Consider the following 19,507-nt stretch of genomic DNA (forward strand, 5'->3'; position numbering starts at 1 on the left):
TGAAACCCTTCCCTATAGAAAGACTATAAAACTAACCCAACACGCAGTGTTGGTTCCCTTGTGCACAAGCTAAAATAAATTTTCTCTCTGTTGCTATATCTGGTAACCTCTCTTGATTTCTCCTCTGGGAGATTACAAGAATCCAGGGAGCTGATAACATTTCTATCTTGTTTCCTTGAAACACTCACTCTGGGGAAAGCCAGCCACACTATCATGATAACACTCAGCCATTCTTGGGAGATGCTCATATTGGAGAGAAATAAAGGCCTTCCTCTAACATGCCAGCCATGTGAGTGATCCATGTAGACTTCAGATTACTGTGGATCCAGTGGACACCTGAGAAAATTCATAAGAAACCCTAGCCAGAGCCATTTAGCCAAGCCACTCTTGAATTTCTGACCCATAGCAACTGTAAGATAATAAATACTTAGTATTGTTTTAAGTCATTAATCTTTGGGGAAACTTGTTAGACAGCATTTCATCACTAATGCAGTTTCTAAATACCATTAACCACTAAAAGCAACCAAGAATACTTGGAAAAATGACTGCTTCCGGGTCTGGGACAGGGAAATTAGAAGATGAAATTGAAACAACTTAATATATCAGAAAAGTAAAGCGATGTTTAAAAATAATTATGGTTATATGTCAAATATAAGATAATTCAGGTTAGCAGAGTTTCAACTAGCAAAATTGGTGCAATTCGGCATCACGATATAGAAAGATATGAAGTCTCATTGAATAAAATAGGACTCCATGAATGTATGTGGAAAACAAATACAAGCATACATGGATACAGATGTGCTTAAGTATATAAATAAAAGAATAAATAGTGGGGAAGAAAAATTCTTCATTTCAGTAAAATATCAGCTGATAAATATGATGAAATAATATAGTTAGATACAGTACCTTTTTTATAGCCAACATATTAAAAATTGATTCTGGTAAGAATCATCAATACAGTTTTTTTTTTTTTGAGACTGAGTTTCACTCTTGTCACCCAGGCTAGAGTGCAACGGCATGATCTCAGCTCACTGCAACCTCCGCCTCCTGGGTTCAAGTGATTCTCCTGCCTTAGCCTCCCAATAACTGGGACTACAGGTGTGCACCACTATGCTCAGCTAATTTTTTTTTTTTTTTGAATTTTTAGTAGAGATGAGGTGTCACCATTTTGGCCAGGCTGGAACTGAACTCCTGACCTCAGGTGGTCTGCCCACCTCAATACATGTTTAATTAACTGGATGCCATTTGATAAGAAACAGAATACTTACATAGTCTCAAAGGATATGTTTTCAAACTTGTTAACAATTACAAAAGAAAAACAGTAACCATGAAATGGATATAATGATATTTTAACCAACTGATCAAAGTTGACATCATCAATAAGCTGCAATTGGACATTTTAAGCCTCCATTTTGATGCCTTGAGAAGGACATAGTGTCACTTAAGTAGTGTGCCAACCAAAAATGTATAACCTGAATCTAATCATAAGGAAATATCAGACAAATCTAAACTGAGAGATAGTCTATAAAGTAACTGGTTTGTATTCTTCAAGAAATGTCAATGTCAGGAAAGAAAGGCTGAGAAGCTGTACGAGATTAAAGAAGAGTAGAAAGATATGTAAACTTTATTCATTATGGGATTTGGGCCTGGATCCAATACTGAAAAATGATTCCTATACAGAAAATTATTGGCATCATTGAATAAATTGGAATAAGGACTGAAAATTAGAATAAAGTATTATATTACTGTGAAATTTTTTGTATGTATATATATATTTTTTTTCAAAATGGACTCTGGCTCTGTCGCCCAGCCTAGGGTGCAGTGGCATGATCTCTGCTCACTGCAACCTCTGCCTCCTGGGTTCAAGTGATTCTTCTGCCTCAGCCTCTGTAGTAGCTAGGAATACAGGCATGTGCCACCACGCCCAGCTAATTTTTATATATGTATGTGTATATATATATATATATATATATACATCTATATATATACACATATATATACATATATATATACATATATATACATATATATACATATATATATATACGTGTATATATATATATATACATTTTAACTCTTGAAATACAGAATTTTATTTAGAAACTGTTTAAAGTCGGAAAAAAACCCTGTCAAGAAAGACCAGGTGGAAAATGTGTTCCCAAAAAATGTAATTTTAGGGCAACAAAAGTCTAAAAGGCCACAAAAGAGAAATACCACCACTGTCATTGGAACAATGGCTAGTTACTTGCATTTTCTGGCATTGTTAATCACTGATTCTGGGTTTTCCTCTGAATTCCACACAGAGCATGCACTACACAACAATGTTATCAGAAAATGCTTGCTTTCTACACACTTTTTAGGACAAGCTACCACCAGAAGCAAATCAATACAAATACATCAGGGGCTGAACAATCTCAGCAGTGGGTGAGACACATTTTTCAGAACCCTGCCAAACAAAGGACCTGAAAAGACTGCGGGCAAAGCAAATGAGGTAAAGTTAAAGAATGAAATATTTTAAATATTAATAATTAATTCAGACACGGTACTGTATTTTCTGCAAAAGAAAATTAACGTTTAGTAACACACTAATGAGTTTTATCTCCAAAGAGATTAGTGCACTGGCGAAGTATGCAGATTACAGTGGAGAGCTGTGGACAGCAGATACCGAAAACACCCCAGTCTTGCAGATCCCAAGGTAACAATGGCCTTCATTGACGACTCCCTTTGCCAGAGGTCCAGAAAGAACTTGCAGCATGATCACCTGCCTACTACACTTCCGACTCTAAGCAGCAAACTTCAAGGAGCCAAAGAGGCATCCCCAGTGGGCAAGGGGAGCAGAGAAGAGAAACATGGTAAATGTAAACCTAAAAGACGGTAAAATGGGACACAATCCCCATTAAAATCCCAGAGATGTGGGCAAGTCCCCAAAAGTAGTTGTTAGGTTAAAAAAACTGAGCACACCTCACTTCCCCAAGAACATAATACATAGAAATTTCGGGGATAACTGGAAAAATACAGAAATGCTCAATGAAAACCAAGCTCTTCACCTCAAACATCTCAGGGCTGGAACACATCCTCTATTATCCAGTCAACAATGCCTCTTGCTTTTTAGCAGGGATGCAATTAGTCAATGACACCAAATGGCTTTACAGAGCAAAGCCTAAATTTGGTCTAAATGTTCCTTTTATACCAAAGCCTAGGCCTATGAGGGTTCAAGCAGCCCTCTAAGACTTGTGACAGCAAGTTCCAAAGGTTCCAAAGTCTGGTCCTTCCTTCCCAGACACAACATCAAACGCAAAATCCCCTGTCATGTTACATTTTATATTTTGAAATATGGAAGCATATTTTAAATACTCTTAAGGAATTTATTTATTACAACATTCTCTGATTTCACATTAGCTTAAAATTCAATTCAGTCTTCCCATTTCTCCACTGAGATCGCCGCCTCAGCATATTACACAACACCTTCTCCAGCACTCAGTGTGACCCGCATCCACACGATGAGCCCCAAGGTCAGCCTCTTTGTTTCCCAGGTGAACCAACTAGATGTTAATACTGCTCTGCTACACCGTAAACGCTCCTAATTCAAACTTATTTGAAAAGGAGTGAAACATCTGCAAAGTGCACTTTAAGAAGAGGTACTTTTTGCTTATGAAAAAAAACCAGTGAGTCCTCTAAGGATAATAAAAGGGAGCATTTTACAGTTAAGCACATGATTTGGAGTGAAGAATTTGGATGTTGCTCTGCTGGTCCAGGCTGTTAATACTCTTCTTGTTCCTCCTGTGTGCCCCCTTCATCAGGTATCACAAAGCCTTCATCTGTGGCATACAGAATGTCTACAGTCCTCTGCAATACAGGGTTGTTTTCCCCTTCATTCTCCTGGCAAATCAATTCAACGTTCCGTAGCTTTCCGAAGTAGAAATCCTTCTTTCTCCAAGTCTTCAACAGTAAATTTCAATACGTTGACCTGCTGCATCAACTCAGCTGCCTTGTCGTCCCCATTGCCCACACCAGGGTCCTTTCACACCACGCCAGGGCCAGCCTTAGGAGCCACAGCAGTTCTCTGTGTTGAGATGGGCCTCTGGGGAGTTGCATTGCTAGAACTTAGGTTTATTCAGAGCTGGAGCAACGTGGGAGCCAGCCACTGCAGCTTCTTGACCTTGTCTGGCAGCCACAGGGTCATAGATTTTTCCATCATAGTTTGCATCAAAAAACTTCTTGAACCACTGAACAAATTCAAAATTGTCCTGAAACTTTCCTTCTACTGATTTGTCAACAGGAATTATTTTGTCAACACCCAGCTTCTTAAAACCTGCTTGTAGTATTTTGAAGTTCTGGATGTACTCATGTTCTAGCTTAACTTGGAATTTTACTTTCTTCAAGTCAATGGAGCCAGGGAACAGCATGTCCATAAACTGACAATATCCAGTTTATGGATATTGAGAACAACTGTTTGATCTTTGTCAGATTCAACTGCAGAGACTCATTGATCCAGGCCAGCACGTCATGATGACTTAGGTTATCACTGGTCACTGACATTAAGTATACGTTCACTGCCATCTTCGGCTGTCGCGTCCACTGCCCTCACCCGGCTCCAGCTTCTTCATCTCATTCAAACCGGCAGACCCTACCCTTTTTGTATTTTTAGTAGAGATGGGTTTTCACCATGTTGGTCAGGCTGATCTTGAACTGTTGCCCTCATGACCCGCCTACTTAGGCCTCCCAAAGTGCTGGGATTACAGGCGTGAGCCACCCTGCCTGCCCTTTGTAATTTTATTGTAGCTATTTTTTAAAATCTTCTTACTCTTAGCTAATGACAATTAAATATTTAAAGGTTAAAATGTAATAATTCCTGAAGACTAGCCTTATACATTAAAGAAAGAAATCCATATTATACACATGCTGAACATACATACATACATATGCATACAATATATACATATGAGAGAGAGAAATATCATAAAGGAAATAAGCTAGTAATTTTTAAAACTGTACAAGGGAGATTTTATTTTTGCAACTTGTACAAAGTTTGAAATTGTTCCAAAATAAAAATGTAAACTAATTACTAACTGGTTCCAGTTGTGTTAAAACTAAATTTTCATTCCTTTAATATTTTATTTCATATGAGAGACTTTATTTTGAGAGTAGAGAAATGGTGAAAATGTTAGAGATAAAGGTTAATTATTGGTGTCAGAAAGAAGAGAGAGGAGCCAGGTTCTGGATATAAAAATGAGTGAAAATTTCCAATAAACAACAACAACAAAAAGTTATGAGCATGGGAGAAGGAGGGAGATGGAGAGGAAAGGCCATAATAAAGAATTTTGTCCTGGAGCACAAAGGATTAGAAAAGGGATTCAGGATTTATCGAGGCAGTTTAAAAAATGAGTTTTGGCAGGGCGCGGTGGCTCACGCATGTAATCCCAGCACTTTGGGAGGCCGAGGCAGGCAGATCACAAGGTCAGGAGATCGAGACCATCCTGGCTAACATGGTGAAACCCCGTCTCTACTAAAAATACAAAAACAAAATTAGCCAGGCTTGGTGGGGGGCACCTGTAGTCCCAGCTACTCAGGAAGGTGAGGTGTGAGAATGGCGTGAACCTGGGAGGTGGAGCTTGCAGTGAGCCGAGATCACACCACTGCACTCCAGCCTGGGTGACAGAGTGAGACTCTGTCTCAAAAAAAAAAAAAGTGAGTTTTAACTGTTTTCCTCTATATTTTTTGATTCTCTACTACAGTTCGAAATTATTCTAGTGCTATGAATTTCACCTAATCACATGGAAAACAAAAATTGTATTTTTCTAACTGAATCTCATTACGTACACTCAATTGTCAGTTTCACTTATTTAAAAATTTCGGTTTAGGGTTTCTCAGTCCATTCAAGTTTCTCCCTTTTCACCTGCTCTTTTTCCTTCATTGTGATCCAAACAAATGGCGGTGAAACAGGAGGAACTGAGAAGAATCAATAGACAAAATTGGAGGAGGGAACTCTGATACTCTTTTTATTTAAAATGAATTTTGGTTTGAGAAACCCTCTGTCCTCAACTCTTCGGGCTTTATTCCCACAGCACACACTGCTGTGTCACTGTCTCTCTCACAGTCTCCCAAACATTCATGACATTGACTTTGTTTTCAGAATGCAAACCAGTTGTTTTAGAGACAATCCATCAGGCCATTGAGGTTTTTATTTCTCTTCATCTGACACAAGAACACTCTAGTGCCACTGGCTTACCCTCAGACTTCCTTGATTATTTTAGAGACATGTGACATTATGTAATAATCCATTACACCCACAGCATCATTAGTTGCTGTGCAGGGGTTAGGGGGAGGTATCTCAGATACTTTTGGAACAAACACATTTTTTTCTCTACTGTAACTTATTTGTGCACTAGGGGAAAGTAGAAACCTTCATTTATGATGTTGTGGTCTTTTTTGTTCTTCCCTTTTCTATGTATTCTTTCTAGGGATATGCCTAGATGACTTCCTTTTGGTTGAAAATCTGCTCTTCTGTAATCAACATATCCCACCCCCACCCCCAACACAAAATACACACACACACAAGCACACACACACATGCACACACACACCTCCGTTTCTTTAAAGTGTAAACTGTGCTCTGATCCACCATATTCTTATTCTTTTGGAAAAAAAAGAAAAAAAAACCTTTTTCATTCTCAAAATCTTAGTGCTTGAAAATCTAAAGTCACATGACTTATCAGATATATGTTCCCACTTTTTGAACTTTACAAAATCTGTTAATATATTCAACAACTTTTTTTTCTTTCTTTTCTTTTTTATGTGTGTTTTTCCTTTCCTGGAAAAAATAAAATCTCTTCACCGATGGCAAGCATTGATCCAGTGAGGACTAGGAAGAAAAGTATCAGAAATGGCAGCTGTAAAATTCTTTTCTATTACGAAAGTTTTATCTCACTTTACAGTTTAGCATCTAGTTCCTCTTCATGCTATCAATGCATTTGTGCACTCTTACTTTGTGCCAGAAAATATTCAGGGCAAATCTGGGTGGATAAACCATAGTTTCTCTCCTCTTGGTATCCATGGCAAACACAGAGGAAAAATATGTTCATAGTACCTTAAAAGATGAATCTTAAACTAATCAGATTTGTGGAGCACTGTTGGGGTCAGCTTAGGAGGACTTCCAGAGGAATTCTGATGATACTCTGGACTTCAACCAAGACTGTGCTGGAGCAGCCACTGCACTCTAAGCAGGGCTTGCTTATTCTGGACGTTTCTTATAATCCATAAGATATAAGTCTTCAGAGTTTGTTTCATCAACCTACCTCTGAGCACTACTGTACGGCAGTGATCGAAGCACAGCCACCAGAAAGACAGTCCTGTAGTATAACTGATCTGGCAACATTGAAACAATATTCATCATAGCACAGCTCAACTGAGCTTCACATGTGCAGAAGATAGAAGACGGCAGGATATCCAACTGCTGCTGTAAAGTGAGCTGAAATGGGGGTAATCGCAAGCAGAGAGGGCAGCAGAAACATGTTAAGGATTCACAGAAGCACAGCCTCAAGCAATGTAGCATAACTGAATATATGAGAAGGGGCATGCTGCTGAAGAAATGAAAGAAGAAACTTGCTCTTAAAAATCTATTTCTGATGACACTGGACACAGTGTTATATAGTTATATAGCTATATGCTGTTCTATTGGTTTCTAATTTTAAATAACAAAAATTAGTATGGATTATAAACCCTGTCAGAAAATATGTGTGCATTTATCTAGTATATTTTAGTTGCATTATAGTCATTTTAACTTATTGTTTCCCTAGCTATATTAACAATTCATTTACATGGCAAATCAAAAACATTCTGTTAATTTTTTTTTTTTTTGAGACACTCTCCCTCTGTTGCCCAGACTGGAGTGTAGTGGCGGGATCTCGGCTGACCGCAAACTCCGCCTCCTAGGTTCACTCTCCTGCCTCAGCCTCCCAAGTAGCTGGGACTACAGGTGCCCGCCACCACGCCCGGCTAAATTTTTTTGTATTTTTAGTAGAGACAGAGTTTCACCGTGTTAGCCAGGATGGTCTCGATCTCCCGACCTCATGAGCCACCCACCTAGGCCTCCCAAAGCGCTGGGATTTCAGGCGTGAGCCACCACACCTGGCCTAACATTCTGTTAATTTCTTAAGAGCTGTTGCAAGTTAATTTGGGGCAAGTTGTATATTTACACACAGAGAGACACACACATTATGCACACTTGAGATTGTGAAATATTATTATGGCAAAAATCAGGAAAGAACCCAAGAAATAAAAGAATGAAGTTAAGAGAGTTCTTTTGCTTATATACGGCATTCCCACAAAGTAATGAACCTGCTATTTGAGGGTGGCTCATGAAAATCATTCTCATTATTTCAGTCATGTATATGTATTTATTCAATTTATTCAACAAGTATTTACCCTGTGTGGTATGCATATATCACGCTACTCACACCTGGAGACAAGGGATATAGACAGAGGATACTGACATTCACGGTAAGAGCTTTTGCTTTTTCTTCCAGATTTTTAACTCTGGGTAGGAAAAGGGAGTACACTTATTTCCATGCAGGCAGTATTGCTCACTCCATGTACCAAGAAGTACTTAGCTCTCACAGACTAAAATTCTGGCAAGCATCCATTGAACCTTAGAGCAACTTCCTGAATCAAAATGACTCTAGATATAGAATCAACAGGACATCATTATAATGAAAGTATCTTTTTCATTTTTTTCCCTGCCTGTAGAAAATTTTGGGACAAAGGTGAGCTAAAAGGTTGGAAATGTAAGAAAATGTAAGGGAATTAAACAGCAAGTAAATAATTCGAAGTGATAATTTAATTTAAAAGGATTATAATGGAACATGGAGGCTTTTCAAGGTCAGTTCTTTAGATAGTTCAATTTCAGTGTATTTTTTTTTAGCTGATTCGATTGAGGTCATTTACAATTTTGCAAGTTGGCTTTTTTTTATTCTCAAAAGAATTAATGAGGTACAGTTTAATTGAACTACCTGGGAAGTTAGTGAATTTGATTATAAGCACACATAGACAACTACTCAGTTTATGTTAGCCAAACTCTATCCACTTCAGTGATGCTTTTATGCATATACCAGGTTCCTTAGTAGCTGTGCAGTCATTGTCTTAGTGGAAACATTTATCAATTCCTACTGAAGAGAAGTATTATTGAAGAAGAGAAGGAAACAAGGGAAGGTATGGTTTCCTCCTATCTGACTGTAACTCAAGGGACTTTGTTTTCAGGAGTTTTGAATTATCTGCAAAGCATAAAACTTTCACATTCTTTTTAATAAGTTGGATTATTTTCATTTCCTAATAAAACTTATTTCCATCTCAGTACAGGGTGAACTTTTCAGATTCTGCAAAGATCAAAGGTCGAGGCTATAAATCATTCTTTTTTTGAAAGTCAGTTTCCATGGCCTGTCGGTTTTATTATTCAGTCTACAGTGGACAGGTTTCATTGCTTCATGGAGCTAAAGAAATAGAATTTTTAAGAACCTAAAATGCTAATGGGACAAAAATCACTGTTTAGAGAACTGAATTGTTATTTCCTTGCTTGCTATTCTTATTAATTACTCATTTACTTATGCACAGAGGAATAATTTTTTTATTTCATCCCACAAATTCATACAGAAAAACTCTGCTTTGGAATGGAATACTTAGAGTAAAAATCATCATTCATATAAACACTTATTCTTGGGTTTCATGTTTATGTCACTTAAAAGAGATTGCCATCCCTGAGTAAGCCAGACAATAAGTCAGAAACTGTCAGCCTTATTAAATTTGGCTAGTATTTTTGCTCCATTGTTGAATTCTTTCTGGTTGAAATCAATCCCATGAGAATGGGGGTTATTCTTAAGGTGATTGAAATGATGAACTTTTGTGCCGGCAAGCTGTTACACTATGATAGTCCATGTCTTAAATGAAAACCAAATTCAGCATTACAATTTTGAAGAAAATATTTCAGTATAAGAAAATTATTTGTATAGCTTTTATTGCTGTTTCTATCAATAAGATTTATTCCTTAACACATAATTTAGTAGTTTGAAAGTGCAGAAAATTTCCTTAGACTATTACAAATTTTCATTTAGTATTCTTCTTAAAGAATATATACTAGCAAGAGAGTGAATTCTTATTTTTTTCTTACAAGCACATTTTGCAAGTATAAATTTTAACATTCCAATTTCCCCAAATGTTAACAACTTAAGATACTTAATCAATAAAGTCATGGCAAATGTTGGGTCCCATCAGATCCATCAAACATCATCCTCATTATTTTTGACATCTTCATGATCTGCTAATATTTATTTCATCTGTTAATATTTTCCTCAAAATAATGTCTGCTAAATAGCTTTTCGTTTCTATCAGATTTTAATAAATGATATCACTTACTATGTGTCATGTTTAGTTTTCAACCAAATAATCAAATTCATTTTGACCTCTTCTTAAAGTTTTTCACAATCTTTCTAAGTTAGTCTTTCTAAATGTAACTAATAAAGGAACATAAAACTGATAAAACTGCACAGTTTGGACAAAATGGGAGAGTTTCTCAGAAAATGTATTCTATCTTCATTTTTATGTGCATTCTTGGAAAAATGTTCATCTTTAATCTATATGTGTTTAATTTACTTACTCTCATTTTCCCAGTCCAGGTCTTAATTACCCATCACCTTGGACTATGGGAACAATTCCTTGAAGTGCTACTTGCCCCTCACCTCCATCACTCACAAGCCATTCTTATGTACTCATATGTTGCTACTGCCAGTGATCAATTTTCTCCATAACTCTGCCAAAATCAGAGTAGAACTTGAGCCTGGCATTCAAAGTTGACTGCAAACTCTGCAAAACCTCTCTTTTTTACCTTGCTGGTCTTTTCTAATCTACACAGCCTACATGCTCAAAGACAAATCATACAATATACCACTCTGCAAGAACCCCATGTCTTTACCAGTAGTATTTTTCTCTACCTGAAAATCACTATTACTCATTTCAATCTGCTAAAATTATAATAATTCCACCAGGCTTTATGCAAATACAATCTATATGCTGATATTTTCCTCAAGCAGAAATTCTCTCTCTCACTTTTGAACTCCAATATTTTGTGTATGACATGTAAAATTCAGTACTTTCTGTTTTTCATAATGTAAATATGCATTGCAGTTCTTTTTTAAAACTGAAAGTTTTCTAGAGGTAATTATATTCACTTTATTTTTAGTAGCATTTCATTTGTATTTTGTGAATAGTACTTTTGAAATAGTATTTTTATAATTATTTTGCCTTAATAAATAATTTAATCATATTATCTAGCAAGTATATTATTCAGCTAGAGAAGTAGCTAGTAAATTAATATGAAAAATAATCATAAATTAACAGTAAGTATAATATAAAACTATGTATATTAATAGCTAATACATTTTGGACTGTTATTTTGTGTCAGAAAGTGGTTTGTTAGTGATTTATATATAGATAGATAGATATAAATGCCTATATTAAAAGAATGGAATGGGCAGTATCACCCCTATTTTAAAGACAAGGACATAAAGTGACTCTTTTAAGGGGCACAGAAATAATATTGAGGAGAATGGCAGTTTGAACTCAAATCTATTTGATGTCAAAATGGTGCCTTATTTATTATCCAGAAAACAAAACAGCATTATACAGACTCTTTAAAAACATATTTAATTGGGTAGGATATATTAAAGCACAGTTAAATAACATTGACAAATAATTGCTTAAGTAAGTGTGTGAAAGTACAGAGAATAAAAAGTCGATCAAAATTGATACAAGCAAAAGTCTTCATAGAATATATGAGCATTTGGTTGGCCTTGGAAAATAAGATTTAAATATGGACAGGAATGTGATAAGTGAACACATTAAGGAAGACACTTTTAGTGTAATCTATTGCACAAGTGGAGGTGCAGAGTACAAATAATCAAGCATGTCTACATTACAATGACAGGTCTCGTTGTAGATAATTTATGATTAGTTCAGCATAAAAATGGAAAAGTTCTTTCATATTGAACTAAATAATAAAGATATTGCACCCACATCCATTGTAATTATAATGTAAACATATATACTCCAAATATCTCTATTGAAAAGTTTTGACTTTAACCATAGGAAACTTTGATGATAATTATGCTGAAGTCAACTGGATAAATCCTGTGTTAGTCAGCTTGGGCTGCAATTACAAAAGACAGCATGGCTTAAACAGTAGAATTTTTATTTTTGCATAATTCTAGTGTCAGCATGGTCGGTTTCTGGATAAGCCTTATAGATGGCTACCTTCTCATTATGTCCTCATATGGTCTTTTATGTGTGCCCGAAAAGAGTGCATTCTGGTCTCTTTCTCTTCTTTTAAGAGCAACATTTCTACAGGATTAGGGCCTTCCCCTCATGAATTTTATTTAACCTTAATTAACTCCTTAGTGACCCTATCTTCAGATTGGAGTCTTAGACTTCAACATGAATTTTGGGGGGACACAATTTTGTCTATGCAAGTCTAATCTTCAAATACTTTGCAGAGAGACTACAACTTTGAAGAATCAACATCTCTGATGATGTGTGTATCTGTATGTTCTTCATGCCTAGGAAGCATGGGAAAAAAAATTACATGCAATAAGACTAATAGTTACTTTTCAGGGAGTCTACACTTGTTCAACAATGATGTATTAATGTAAGTCTCAAGGAAAATAGTAAGAATATGAAAGTACTAAATTAAGCAGTGATTTACTGTTTAGTGTCAATATTTTTCTTAAAACTGCCATGGCATGTGTATACCTATGTAACAAACCTGCACGTTCTGCACATGTACCCCAGAACTTAAAGTATAATAAAAAAGCTTTCTCTACCTTTTATATTCAGAAATCAAGAGTTAAAAGCTAGAAGATATCAACAAATGTCAATACATTGGAAGAATATTTGAAAAGTCCATTATTTGCATAAGAATACACAGATATTTTTCCCATTTGCACTTTTAAAAATTTTAGAATTACATTAGAAATTCTAATTGCTCTGGGTACTTGTGTAATTAACACAGACACCCTAAAAACTAAAAGAAAAATAAATAATTTTCAAAAAATTACAAAGTGTGGAAATATCTGTCACCTCATAACTTTAGGCACAACTGTCATTGTTTTTTCTCTTTTTCTCCATATAGCAAGTTATTTACTAAATTTAAAATAAAATTCAGTTTGAAATATGTATTTCAGTATTAATGTTTTTATAATTCCATTCATTTAACAATGATAAAACTAAATTGTACTTTAACCAAAAATAAAATTTATTTTGTTTATCTATGCTTTGAAAAATTATTTTATCATAACTAAAATGTTCCTTTCTATTTTAAGAAACATAACTTAATGATATCTCCAATGTGAATGAAATTTACAAGAAATCAAGTGTTCAAATTAAGCTGATTGTTTTCCTTCTGAGTCTAATATGTGATTTAATCTTATTTCACTCAATTGAAACAAAAGATAAAAAGAGTATAACATTGTGAAGACCTTAATTTGATGCTGATTTGTAGTGACATCTTATCAATACATTTTTCTTTCCCTTTTTTCCTTATTGAGCCATTATTTCTAGTTGTGTTGTTTGTTTCAAGATTGATTATAGTCACCGTTTTAGGGATGCTTCTATGCTGACAAAAACAAAATAAGAGTAGAATTATAAAAATGTAAATCCTATCAATCTTGTATTTGACATAAATTAGGCTGAATCTAAAGGGAATTTCACCTTAGCTTAGCAAATTCTCTGTATATAAAAAGTATGTAATATTGTTATAAACACAATGTAAAAGACAACGTTTTAGCTTCATAAGAATACAAACTACTTGAAATCATGTTGAAGCTCTGGCTTGCACTTTCCACAACAGAATTTGTACTATATAGTGTGTAATCTCAAAGAGTGTGTATGTGTGTGTGTGCCATCTTAAAATTATATATACATATCTTCAGAGAAATGTCATACTTATGTGCTTATATACATATGTATTATAAATATATGTATTAAATTTACATATACATATGACAAAATACAAATTATTCCTTTAATTCTTTTTTCTACAATTTGTTCATTAAATTTAAAACTCTAAATCTAAAAAAGATAATAGCCATATAAGAAAAGATGAATAAATTGGGCTTTACTAAAATTAATATCTCTTGTTCATCAAAATATGCCATTAAAATGTCTAATTCACAACTTGGGAAAGAAAAAAAAAAAACTATGGGTAAAGCCTACAAAGCACTTGTATCTATTTTATAACAAGAACTTCTACAAAATAAGAAAAAGACAATCAAGTTTTAATAAAATGAATTTCTGAATAGGTGCCACACATGAGATGCCTAAATATATTGAATGTATGAAGTACGATCAGCATCATTAGTCACCAGAGAAATATAAATTTAAAATCTTCATTTAATAAATAATAAGATGATACCCTACAATTAACAAGACTTGGTAAATTAAACTACTGAAAATACTGATTTTTGGCAAAGACATTGAGCAATTTCAAATCTTATAGTATTTGTGGCAGTACAAATTGATGCAGTCATGCTGAAAAATATTTGGCATTATTAAATAAAATTAGTCATGCATGCATGATAAGGCCCAGCAATTCACTCCTGGTATAGCCCAAAAGAAATGAATGCCTAGGTATGCCAGAAACATGTACAAAAATATTCATAATTGTCTCAAATCTGGAACAATTTAATTGCCATCAAATGGATAAAAACTAAACAAACTTATTTATTTACAAAATGAAAATATCATTTTAAAAAACAGAATTTCTGATCAGTACAACAAAATGGGTGAATTATTCCATGCATGTAATGTTGAGAAAAAGAAGTCAGACATAAAAAAAGTAGAACGTGCATCGCTTTATTTGTGTTGTAAAATAGATAAAAGTGTTCTATGTATTATAGATGGAGGTCTGAATGGCAGTTTCACTTGGGAAGGAATGTCGATTGGAAGGGATCGTAAGGATGCCCTCTGGAATGCTGGAAATACTCTACATCTTGATCTAGGTAGAATTTTTTGTTTTTGTTTTTAGAGACAGGGTCTTGCTTTGTCACCCAACTGGAGTGTCGTGGCACAATCATGGCTCACTGCATCCTTGATCTGTTGGGCTCAAGCGGTCCTCCCACTTCAGTCTCCTGAGTAGCTGGGACTCCAATCACATGCCACCATGCCTGGATAATGTTTCAGCCACCATGCCTACATAATGTTTTATTTTGTGTTTATTTATTTTTTATTTTTTGTAGAAATGCTGTCTCACTATGTTGCCCAGGTTGGTCTCAAGCTCCTAACCCCAAGTGATTCTCCTGCCTTGGCCTCCCAAATCTATGGGATTATAGGCATGGGCCACTGTGCCTGGCCTAGGTAGAGTTTTTGGTCTATGAAAACTTTTCATGGAGGTTTTTATGTACACCTCATCTTGGCTGTACGTTGAGTTGAACACTGAAGATTTCTGTATATGGTTTTATGTAAGTAATGCTCCAATTAAAAAAATAAAAGGGCCGGGCCCGGTGGCTCATGCCTGTAATCCCAACACTTTGGGGGGCCGAGGTGGGCGGATCACGAGGTCAGGAGATGGAGACCATCCTGGCGAACACAGTGAAACCCCGTCTCTACTAAAAATACAAAAAAATTAGCCAGGCGTGGTGGCGGGAGCCTGTGGTCCCAGCTACTCGGGAGGCTGAGGGAGGAGAATGGCATGAATCCGGGGGTACGGAGCTTGCAGTGAGCGGACATTGCGCAACCGCACTCCAGCCTAGGCGACAGAGGGAGACAACGTCTCAAAAAAAAAAAAAAAATAGATATTAGGAATTCCTAAAAGTCTTTCATTAGGAAGAGTATGAGGTAACTAAATATTGAAATTAAAACATAAACATGTGTGTTTACATATGTATGTATATATATGTCTCTCTGTATATATATATATGCATACACACACACATACATATATATATATGTTTCTTATTCTTTTTTCCTTCATTTATAATTAGTTTTCATCTTTTTTCATTCATAAGATCCTAGGCATTTTACCCACCTTTCTGAGTAATATTATCTATTAAATGGTTATAATAGTTATTTTTTGTTTCTTAAACTCAAAGAATTGTTGTAATCAAATGAAATAATGATAACATTAACATCTGTTGAGCTTTGACTATATACCAAGTGCTATGCATGTTGGAACCCATGTACAGTCATGTGCTGCCTAACAGTTTTTCACTCAAGGACATACTGTGTATATTGTAGTCTCATAAGATTATAATGCTGTGTTTTTTTATGTAGCTTTTCTATGTTTAGATATGTTTAGATACATTCATACTTATCATTGTGTTACATTTGCCTACAGTATTCAGCACAGTAACATGCTGTACAGGCTTGTAGCCTAATAGTCTATACCATATAGCATAACTGTACAGCAGGCTATACCATCTAGGTTTGTGTAAGTATACTGTTTACTTACACAAGTGCAAAATCACCTACTGACACATTTCTCAGAGCATTCCTCTTGTCCTGTTAAGTGACACATAACTCTGTATAGTCAAGGGAGGCTGAGGCAGGAGAATCGCTTGAACCCAGGAGGCGGAGATTGCAGTAAGCTGAGATTGCGCCACTGCACTCCAGCCTGGGCGATAGAGTGAGACTCTTATCTCAGAAAAAAAAAAAAAATCCATAAAAGCAAAGTAATCCATTTCAGATTCATGCATTCATTTAGTTTTCATGTCTCTTTGATTTCCTTCAATTGTAAATAATTTCTCAATCTTCCTTTGACTTTTATGGTGTTGACACTTTTGAATGAGTTATTTTATAGAATGCCCTTCAATTTGGACTTATCAGATGTTTCTTCATGATTAAATTCAGGTAAGGCATTTTTTGAAGAAATATCATGAAAGTTGACATCTATGTATAGGGTGAAATTTATTAAAATATTGACAATCTTTCTTCCCTCCTACTTTTCTCAAGAATTTGGTTCAGTTTTCTTTCCCCCTCACATACTTCCCAAGAGGCCTCTATCCAGCTTTAGAGGATCTTTTGTGCTTTGTGACAGGGAAATGGAAGTAAAGAAAAGATTGAGTGGAAAAACCATGAAGGAAAAGAAAAATAAGGATGTTAAAGAAGATCGACAAACAATTTTGAAGCATGACCATCAAAGTATAAGAAAAATCTTCAGGAAAGTAAAGAGAGAATTTAAGTGAACTTTGTTGTGGCCTCTGCATGTCATTAATGTTTGGGAAATGCGAAGGAAGAACTTGATTACGTGGAAATTTACTTAATGGTTTCAGAAGTGTCTTCCTTTGCTCATAACACTCGTTTAATATTAAAGCCTATCAGATAATTATTGTTCCCCACCACAAAACTGCATAGAAATTATTAATATTTCTATTTTCCTGACAAGGCAAGTGACTGAATGTTTTAATAATACTTCTAAGGTTATTTGGGCAGTACTAGGCATTTCAACCCAAGCCTATAAATCTCTAAATCCCATTTTCTTTGAGTACATAATGGCTTTTGTTTAAATTATTTCATAAATTGCAAAGTGTATACAATACTATTTTCCTTAAGAAAACAATTATAACAATAAAATTAAATAGCATTTCTTTAACAAGCTAAAATATTTTAAAGATGTACCCTATGATTATTATCATCTAAAATAGTAGATGAGATGCTGCTAGCAGAAGCTAATCATGTGTTCTTCATAAATAAAAGGAGTGACATGACCCTTTCATTACACTCTTTTTGCCTGCCAAGTCATCGGACAATTATAACAATTTAGATGCCTCTGTCACTGAATTAAGAAAATGTAAAATAAGTTTAATTCTTAAAAAGGTAATATACATGTATGCAGTGTTTTAGCTAGAAATAGTTTCAGCTGTGTGTGGCAGAAAACATAAAATAAAAAAGACTTAAAGAGTCAGGATTATGTGACAACATGCTATTGCAGCAGTAATTCTCTGAAACAAACTATCTAGAAATTTAGTGGCTTAAAACAACAAATTATTAGTTCACAAGCACACATTTGTGCATTGATGAAGGTCAGCAGCTCTTCTGTAGACATTTCTTACAGAAAAAGGGGATCAGTGCACCTTTCCATCCTCCTTGAAAAAGTGAACAAGACAAGTCATGGGGATGACAAATATAAAGGTATCAAGTCTACCCTGCCAAGCACATTTGTGGCCTCAGCTTGAATCAAGTCTGCCTGATTCACATTAGTCAGAACGTATTAATCAGAACATAGTAACATGGCTTCTACTGGTAGAAAAGCAGACTGGAAAATGCAACTGGGGAAGATACTCTGTCTAGTCAAGGAACTGACTAAATATCATTGGTTCTTTCAGTAAGAAAGAATAGGATAACTGAGTATTGGGAGCATTGAGCATTCAATACCACCTGGTCTGATTCAGGTCATCATAGGATCAACAATAAACTTAACAAATGTATAATGATGGCAAAATCATGCAATGTCAAAGCAAAAATTACTGATGTTGAGATACAATAATTTTTTTTTTTCCTCATGGGGGAAGACTATTTTGATATTAGAAGTGAGCACCGTGCAAGTGAAAGTTCTTTGTGTCTGATGTAATACAAAGGGTAAGAGGAAGACTGTCCCAAAGAGGTTGGTGGAATATTGATTTACACTCTTAGAAGGGGTGGGTGGGTGTGTGTGCTCACGCATGTGTATAAATGTACATATGTGTTTATTTAGGCTATAATATTTTCTCAGATGCTCTGTATATCTTGAATATCTTCCTCATCATTTAATTATTAAAGTTTATAAATCTACTCTTAATTGGCAGCACCAATTACCTCCACAGTAATTTGAGAGTTCAAGGTGTCTTCAGCGCACAACTCTAGGGTATACCAACCACTTAGTTCTGTTTCACAACTTGCTATTCACACAACACACAAAGTGACCAGAACCCTCTGGACTTGTGCAACACTGTAATTCTAAACTAACAGAATCACGTTCTTATTAAGAACACTGTTTGAGAAATGATGTTTACTTTTAAATAATGCTTATTTTGGGAATGACCTGTAGTTCATTGATTCTAAATTTTAGCTTTGTGTTACATCAGATTATTAAAGACAATATTGCTTTGCTTCACAATATATTTTTGCCATAATATGTTGTTTTACTTTTTTTATTACAGGGTAAATACATATTGAGTAAAATAATATCTCTATAAAAAGTGTGACAGAAATTCTGGTTATCCTGCCATAAGATCTGTCTTTTCATTCTCTGACAATCAAAAACCAGAACTTAATATCTTTTCCCAAGAAAATTTTTTTGTGTGTGCACACACACACACACGCACCCCATATAATACAAAGTTGCCTGGGGAGATGGTTTTCCATGCCACAAACACTTGGAAAAAAAAAGTATATATCTCATATACATAAGATATGTGTCTGATACATATCTGACATCTATACAAGATATATAAATATATATGAGATATATGTCAGATAGCATATATGAGATATA

General features: G+C 35.1%; 1 pseudogene; it reads right to left on the minus strand.

Moving 5' to 3' along the window:
* Positions 1 to 3,620: 3,620 nt before the first annotated feature.
* Positions 3,621 to 4,560, minus strand: LOC100449482 (microtubule-associated protein RP/EB family member 1-like; annotated as a pseudogene).
* Positions 4,561 to 19,507: the final 14,947 nt, after the last annotated feature.

This window comes from Pongo abelii, chromosome 3, assembly GCF_028885655.2.
Source record: "Pongo abelii isolate AG06213 chromosome 3, NHGRI_mPonAbe1-v2.0_pri, whole genome shotgun sequence".
Taxonomy (NCBI): Eukaryota; Metazoa; Chordata; class Mammalia; order Primates; family Hominidae; genus Pongo; species Pongo abelii.